At 37.1% G+C, this 9083-nt stretch overlaps 1 non-coding gene across 1 annotated transcript; it reads left to right on the forward strand.

Annotated features, from left to right (window-relative positions):
- The first annotated feature begins 623 nt into the window (after positions 1-623).
- Positions 624-753, forward strand: LOC117312479 (small nucleolar RNA SNORA70). Its single transcript, XR_004526809.1, has one exon. It is a non-coding gene; the product is annotated as a small nucleolar RNA SNORA70 (small nucleolar RNA).
- The last annotated feature ends 8330 nt before the right edge of the window (positions 754-9083 follow it).

Raw genomic sequence — 9083 nt, forward strand, 5'->3', positions numbered from 1 at the left:
AGCCTTAAACAATAACAGAAATTGCTGTAAATTTTATCTCTCTCTTTTTTACATAAATTAAGCTACGAAAGATTCATTGTTCTTTTTTTTTTTTTTTTTGCAGTATGCAGGCCTCTCACTGTTGTGGCCTCTCCCGTTGCGGAGCACAGGCTCCGGACCCACAGGCTCAGCGGCCATGGCTCACGGGCCCAGCCACTCCACGACATGTGGGATCTTCCCGGACCGGGGCACGAACCCGTGCCCCCTGCATCAGCAGGCGGACTCTCAACCACTGCGCCACCAGGGAAGCCCTCATTGTTCTTTTTTAAAAAAAGAATTTTATTTTTCAGTTCTATTATTTTCCCTTTTGTCATATTTCATTAGTAATAATTTAATTTCCCAATTCTGTGGTTTAATTTTAGTGTCAATTTATTAAATATTTAATTTATTTAATCTGATTTTTATAATAAATATGTATGCAGTAATAATTATTTGTCTAAATATATTCTTGCTTGATTCCCATAGGTTTACTGAATTGCTCTGCTTTTCATTATTTTCTGGTTTATTTGCAATCATTTTCTTTTGCATTTACTTACTAGAGATTATTTAATATTATCTAGTATCCTGTGGTTATTTTGGAGAATCTTAATTTTTAAAAGTATAAATCTCTCCCCATGGGGGCCCAGTGTGCAACGGCTGCAAACAGCAGCCTCCTCGGTAGTGTATGCAGCCTGTTACCTGCATGGGTTGCCCCATAGGACCTTAGAGACAGCCCTTTCCAGTGGACATTCATGACTGGCATGCTGTTCCCAATCTAGGCTCCAGACAGGTATGCCCGGTGCCTTTGGAAAGCCCCAGGACACAGTGGCCAGGGTCCACATTGGCCAAGTCATAATGTCCATCAGCACTAAGCTGCAGAACAAGGAGCATGTGATTGAGGCCCTCTATAGGGCCAAGTTCAAGTTCCCTGGCCATCAGAAGATCCACATCTCCAGGAAGCGGGCATTTACTAAGTTTAATGCGGATGAATTTGAAAACATGATGGCAGAAAAGCAGTTCATCTTGGAAGGCTGTGGGGTCAACTACATCCTTAATTGTGGCCCTCTAGACAAATGGCAGGCCCTGCACTCATGAGAGCCTTGGTGCTGCCCCCTCCTTACTCATGCCCACCAATAAATCCTACTTTCCTGTGGGAAAAAAAAAAGTATATATCTCCTTTGATCATGTTTCTATTCTTGATTTTTAAGTTTCATCACATTAAAACATAAAATATCTACCCTTTTGGAACTAAATACGAGTATCTTTGTAATCAAGTATATGATAGGTTTTTGTAAGGGAAGTATGGATAAAAGAAAAATGTGCATTATCTATAGAGATGAAAATTGCATACATGTAACATTTGTACACACAAACATTTAAGGTTTTGATGATGCATTATTTAAATCTTTTATGTTATTGCTATATATTTGGTTTTCTGTATAACTGGCATCTTACATTCTCAAAAGGGTATATTAAATCATCCACTAAACTTGTGCTTTTTTTAAGTTGCCCTGCATTTCCAATTAGTTTTTATTTATTTGGCTTTTTGTCATTTGTTTATAAGTGGCTGGTAGCTTCATGGATTTAAAATTTAGTAAGTACATGTTCCTCTTTCTCCTATAGAATGCTTTTGACCCTTAGCTCCAATTTGATATTTATTTGCTATGTATGATTTTTTTTCATTTTCACTTGCTTGGCATATATTTGTTTAAGCCTTAGTTTTCAATTTTAGGCCAGTTTGTTATGGATGATATCTACCTTATTGACTTTTTTTAATATCCAGTCGGCCCTCCACATCGACATCAGATCGAATTCACAGATGTGGAACTCAGAAAGACCAAGCACCGCCTGTACTACTCTGTTTTATATAAGGAACTTAATTGAGCATCCATGGATTTTGGTATCACTGAGGGAGGGGGCGTGTCCTGGAACCAACAGCCCGAGGATAATGAAAGGCAACTGTATGAATCTTATGGGCTGATACCCAATCTGACAACATCTGTATTTTGATAAGGGAGTCAGCCAATCCACATGTAGTGTAATAACTGACATTTGATTGTATTCCTGTCATTGGTACCTATTATCTGATTGTGTTTCTGCTCATTTATCTTTCACTTTTCCTAGTTCTTAAATTCAGTTCTGCTTTTCAATTTTGCCTGATCCTTCCCTTTCTTATCAACAATAAGTAAAGCCATATTTCTTCAGTCTTTCAAATTATGCTCTCACCCAGATGATTTATTCACCAACAGCTTTTCCATCAGAGTGAAACATTTTGAATACTTTCGCTTTGCTACTTCCTTCTTCTACAACATGAAAGCTTAATTTAGAATTATTTTACTTGCCTGATTTTATCTCTGATTATATTGCCAAAATATAAAATGCCTTAGTTCTGGGTTATTATATATTTTTCTCACACACTTTATCTTCTGCCTCAATAATAACTTATTACTAATTTTTACCTATAGTTATGATATTACCATCTGAATTTAAGCATAGATAATATAAGGTTTTTCACCAGCCACTGTTTGCCTAATGTATCTTTAAATATCTGTACTGATGCAATTGATATTTGGTTAGAGTACATATAGGAGTGAATATTTTGAGTTCTCACATGTCTAAATATGTCATACTTGATGTTGACAGTAAAGGGACATATTGGCTGGATAGAGGACTCTGGCTTTCTGTCATATTCTCTCAGTCTACAGATGTTCTTCCAATGTCCTTATCTTCTAGTATAGCAGATAACATAACTGTAAGTAGGATTTATTTGGGTCTGAAGGTCAGTAAAATATCCATTTATCCTGAGAATGTAGAAATATTACTGTTGTGCCTTAGAATGTCTTTAAAATTAATTTTTCTAGGAATTTTTTTAAGTAAAAATTTTCTTCAATTTAGGGAAATTCTCTTATGTTCAATAACCATCTCTGCAATATTTGTCTGTTATATAATTTCATTTGCATATGAGATTTCCTTTACCTGTTCTACATGCCTGTTATTTTCCCTCATGAATTTCATTTCCATGTATATTACAGAGAGAAAAGTCACAATTTATATTTATATATTATTTGACCTTCCTCAATAATATTTCTATTCATAATAGTAAAAATCCTGTTTTTCAGTTAATCTATAAATTTAAAATTTGAAAACCTTGGGATTTCTTTTGTTTCAGAAAATCATTGTGCCTATTTGTGGGCTTTCTCATTACTATTATTTTTGTTAACTTTTTCACAATGAAATCCTGTCTTTTTCATTTAATGTACTTCAAGGAGAGACTTTTGTTCTGAATGTCTACCCTGAACATCCATCTTCATTGTTCATGCTAACACATCCTTTATTGAGCTGTAATTATTTTCTCTTCTTGATCATGATTTTGAGTTCAATAAGCCTTAATGTATTCCTTCAGGATTCCTTTCTCACTGGTGAATGAATGACTAGAAGATGTGGAGGATTCTTCTCTAGGGAGCAGGCAGAGAAAAAGCTGGTAGAGATTCATTCCATTGTGAATGCACATGGAGGAATTTCATATCTCAAGTCTTCCTGGTATGTGTCAAAAGTCCTCCTCCAAGCAGTAAGCCTGGTGACAATCAACACACAAGAGCTGTTTACCAATAAATCAAATGGAGTCAGCAGGTTCTAGTAGGTCTTGCCAAGATAACACCCAGCCAATGGTAGGCACAGCCCCTTTCTGATGGAATTTACTGGATTCTGCATGCTGAGGCTTCAGGGAGTCTTGAGGTCCTCATTATTTGCCTGGGATCTGGAAGCAAAGCACAATCTCTCATCCACTGTAGACCCTATTCTTATACTCCATACAAAGAAGAAGAAGGTACCACGTCTATTTTTTTTATAGAGGTACAGGGAGAAATGCTGAGGTCAGATGAATGATCTGGGTTCTGCCTAATTTCACCACCCTATAAAAGAATTTGGGAAGAAGAATGGATACAGATGGCAACAAATAATAATGTTTTATATGCCCAGGCATTGCTGCGAGTTTTTAAAATATATTTCTTATTTAATTCTTATAATAACCTTGTATAATAGATCCATTTTATATGTTAGCAAATTGAGGCATTGAGGCATTACACAACTTGGCCAATGTTATGCTGCTGGTAGAGTAAAAGAAATAAGATTAAACCAAAGAGGTATAAATCATAATCAGAACCATCATGCTATATTATTTATTTCACTAGTTTCTTATCAGTTTATTTCTATCTGAACAGAACATGCACAAAATGTAAACCCGTCATTTGTTTGTCTATTTTGCACATACTTCATCATAGGGAAAGAAAAGACTTTTGTCAGGACTTGGGAATATAAACAAGATGGCTCAAACATTTAAGAGCTTATAATCTAACGGGCTTGATAGAAAATACAATTAATTTTTAAACATTAATCCCAGTATTGATATACATAAGTGTGTGTGTAGAGGGAGAGAGAAAGTGAGAGAGAGGGAGAGTTTTACAAATTGACATAAAACATTTCCAAAATGTTTACAAAGCAGCTTATTTTACCACGTTAACTATTATCTACCTAAAGAATGCCAACAAATAGTTAAAAATGAAATGGATCATAGCAGCAGTGACTCGTTTACATATTATAAATTTTACTTTAGTGCATGGTTTCTCAACCTAGGTACTACAGGTGTTTTGGGCTGAACAGTGCTCTTGTGGGAAGGGCTGTACTGTGCACTGTAGAGTATTTAGCACTAACTCTATCCTCTACCCAGTATATGCTAGTAGCACCAACTCCACAGCTGTGACAACCAAAAATGTCTCCAGACCTTGACAGATATCCCTTGGGGGAGAAACTGCCCTTGGTTAAGAACCATTGCTTGGGGCAGCATACCATCCCTAACTTCTCCCACATGGAGGGGGTTTCAACATCTGCAAAACAGCTCAAAGATATTGTTGTGTGTATTGTTAATGGGGAAACAAGACCTTGCCCCAAGGCTACTCTTGACTATCCCCCCCCCCCCCCCCCCCCCCCCCCCCCCGTCTCACATCCCCTCCCTTCCCTAATTAACAACTGCTTGAATCTGCCCATTGGAACCCAGGGAAGATCATGGAGGCTGAATGAAGGCTGTTTCCTATAATCAAAGAAATGGGGGACACAGAAAGTCTTTGTGCCCAGGAGCCCCACAGGGCCCTGTGCAGTATCAATCCCCCCTTTTCTTTGATACTCCTCAATCTTGAGGAGAATAGATGTTGGACAAGAAAAGGGAACCATCGTTTTGGATAGAGATGTTAATCATAAACTCGGGAGAGGAACTCAGTTTTAGGGGGACTTGGTTTTTAGGGAACAGGGTCTACTCAACCATAAAGAGTAACACTTTCCTAGCAACAACAAGACAACTCCTTAAAAGATAACATTCCTTCTTGATCTTGTAAGGGGTCACATGACTCACCACGATCATGCTTAGATCTGGATTATGTAAACTGTCAATAATATGTCATTTGATGTACAACCCTCTACCTCAAAAAACTTACATAACTGTGCCTTGACTTCTAACGGGTGAAACAGTTCTCAGAGCTTTCTGAGATGCTCTTCCTGGGTTACAATCCTCAAATTTGGCTCAAATAAAATTTTCCAAATTTATTCTCAAAAAAGAAAAATAGAACCTTTGCTCTGGTGCTATTCTTCAGGGATAACATTATTTATACTAACAAGAAAGAAGTTTTTATATTTAAAGATTTAATGGTGAAAACGGCAATTTAAAATTTTAAAGAATCCAGTTGTTAACCTGCCAATGCCAATTCTTATCTCAGACAGGCTTAATGATCATCCCTTAGTGGAAACGGCATTTCTAAATGAATTTTTTTTAACATCTTTATTGGGGTATAATTGCTTTACAATGGTGTGTTAGTTTCTGCTGTATAACAAAGTGAATCAGTTATACATATACATATGTTCCCATATCTCTTAATTCATGGTCTCTACAGGATCTTTCACAAGGCTCTCTGTCTCAAGCTGTATCAGTCGTGTCTGTTTAGTTTCTTGAAATAATATCTGTTATTCATTATGTGGGTAACTGCATTCACCTTAGAGCTGGTATTTCCTCCAGCTGGGACAGAGATGTCTAAGTTCCCATAACTCTTTGGGCTTCCAACAATAGTTTGACACACCAACCAGACAAGTTGTCCTAAATGAGCCTTACTCATAAGTCACTGGGTCTGAGAGCAGAACATTTACTAAAATGGAGGCAAGAGAAAACAAAGACTAAGGTTTATGCTCCAGTCTTTGTCTATTGAAACTCTGACTTTAACATTGGTGCTTTTCTCTGTTAAATATTAACTTGCATCCTTTATTCAACTCCATAAGCTTGGCATGTAGCCATTTCAGTTTGTTCACTCCTGGCAAAGACACTTTCATATCAAAAAAGGCATTAGTAGGTTAGTCACATTTTTAGCACAAATATGTGGACTTTGTGCTACCAGAGCTTTGCATGCATTAATTCAGAAAGTGCTTAGAATAATACCTGGCACTCAATAAGGCATATGAAGCCACCTCATTATTAAATCTTTGAACTTCTTAACTCTATGTTAATTCTTAGGCTTTTATAATAAGTTAGCCATTCATCAATGTTGTACAGTATAACCACATTTAGTTTTGTGAGTTATTGCAGTGGCCAAACATATAGACAAGTAACTTTCTCATTCAGGATGGGGGCTCTCTCCTGCTTGACACATTATGACAGTTCTCTCTAGCAGTCAAACCTACCCTTGAAGGACAATTTTGTTTATTGTTTTATATGTGATACCCAAGCTTGCCCCTTAGTGTTTACCTACACTTCATTTAAGGAAAAGTAGTCTGATGTTATATCAGGGATTCTGATGTTACTCAAACCCCAAATAAAATATTGAAAATAAAAATAATACCTATACCATTGTAATATTCCACCAATTCTTCTTTTTCAATGAGAGAAGTTACTACTCCCTCTAATATATCAACTTGCATCTTTTGCAACAGCCCATTTATTACAGTTTTCTTGGGCAATAAATTCCCTTCAAAATCTTTACATCTAATTCTAGACATAGAAAATTTCAAGCTGTGAGATCCAATTGTCACATCCTTAAAATCAGTTCCAGGTCTAAAGCAAGAAAAATCAAGCATGTATAATCTTCTATTTTTGGAAAATGAAACACAACGTTTTTAAATGGGAAAAAACAAAAAGCAAGTTTCTTGTCAGCTATAATCACTTAGTGCCCAAAGTAATATATATACATTTACAATTAGCTCTGTGTTTTATATATATATATTATATATATATGATTATTTTATAATATTGTAATTATATATGTTATATATATATGATTATTTTATAATATTGTAACTATAAGAGGACCTTTTAAAAATTATTTGATGAGGGATTTAGAATTACAAACTGTTGGTAGGTGGAACTGGTTTCATTCATGCCCAGTTAAGGCATCAGTGCTCCTGAGGCAGCTAAATATTATCAGTTGCCCTTGGACCTACAGTTTCAGTCCTGGGTCCATTGCTTATTAGGTGCATTATTTTGGCCAAATTGTTTATTTTCTCTAAGCTTTAGTTACCCCATTGTATTAGGGTTCTCCAGGGAAACAGGACCAATAGGCTATACATAGATTTATATAGAAAGATGTTTATTGTAAGAGACTAGTTCACACAATTATGGAGACTGAGAAGTCCCATGATTTGTCTACAAGCCGGAGGCCCAAGGAAGCTGGTGGTGTAGTTCCAGTCCAAACCTGAAGGCCTGAGAAACAGGGGAGCCAATAGTAAGTCCCAGTCTGAGTCCAAAATCGCACCAGTGTCTGAAGTCAGGAGAATATGAGTGTCCCAGTGCAAGCAAGAGAACAAATTCATCCTTCCTCTGCCTTTTTGTTCTACTTATGTCCTCAGTGAATTGGATGGTGCCCACCTGCATTGATGAGAGTGGTCTTCTTTCCTCAGTCTACCAATTCAAAAGCCAATCTCTTCCAGAAACACCCTCACAGACACACCCACAAATATTTTACCTGCTCTCTAGATATCCCGAAGCCCAGTCAGGTTGACAGCAAAATTAACCATCATGCCCATCCATAAGATAAGAATTATATTTGGCCCTAGGTTCTTCATGACATTAAGAAAAAAAAATGTCATGAAGAACCTAGGGGTAAGGCAGGAATAAAGACGCAGACCTCCTAGAGAACGGACTTGAGGTTATGGGGAGGGGGAAGGGTGAGCTGTGACGGGGCGAGAGAGAGTCATGGACATATACACACTAACAAACGTAGTAAGGTAGATAGCTAATGGGAAGCAGCCGCATGGCACAGGGATATTGGCTCGGTGCTTTGTGACCGCCTGGAGGGGTGGGATAGGGAGGGTGGGAGGGAGGGAGACGCAAGAGGGAAGAGATATGGGAACATATGTATATGTATAACTGATTCACTTTGTTATAAAGCAGAAACTAACACACCATTGTAAAGCAATTATACCCCAATAAAGATGTTAAAAAAAAAAAAAGAATTATATTTGGGATCTTACGTTTGTTGTGAAGATTAAATGAGATAATGCATGCTAGCACATTCACAGAATGTTTGAAAAAACACAAAGTGTTTAATGTGTTAGCTGCTAATAGCATTTCAATATATCTCATCATTCAAACATAAGATGGGTAGAGATTACTCTTGAGGGCAAATGTGTAAGACCTTGATAATAATCACACCACCTCACACTGTGCCCACACGCCAGTCCCAAGATGGATTATAAGAAAGATTTATGTACCATTTAAAAATAAATGTACTCTAGTTAGTACAGTTATTTAGGAGATGGGATAGCCTAGGCACTACATTGTTCTTAAGTTAGCACTGGATCTCAAGGTGTCAAATAGAGTGTTCCTGGCATTGCATATAACTGACTCTAGAAGCAAATACAGCCCAACTACCTGCACTTTAGGGGTAATGGCTCTCTGTGTGTGAATTCAAAAAATCACTTCTCTAATGCTATAAACTTTGAGCACCGCCCCCCACCCCCTCCAGGAAGTTTTACAATCAAATATTCCAGACTAAATGTAGTTAAATGTAGAGGGAAGAAACTCCCTCAAGTAA

The sequence above is a fragment of the Tursiops truncatus genome, chromosome 5, assembly GCF_011762595.2.
Source record: "Tursiops truncatus isolate mTurTru1 chromosome 5, mTurTru1.mat.Y, whole genome shotgun sequence".
In the NCBI taxonomy this organism is placed as follows: Eukaryota; Metazoa; Chordata; class Mammalia; order Artiodactyla; family Delphinidae; genus Tursiops; species Tursiops truncatus.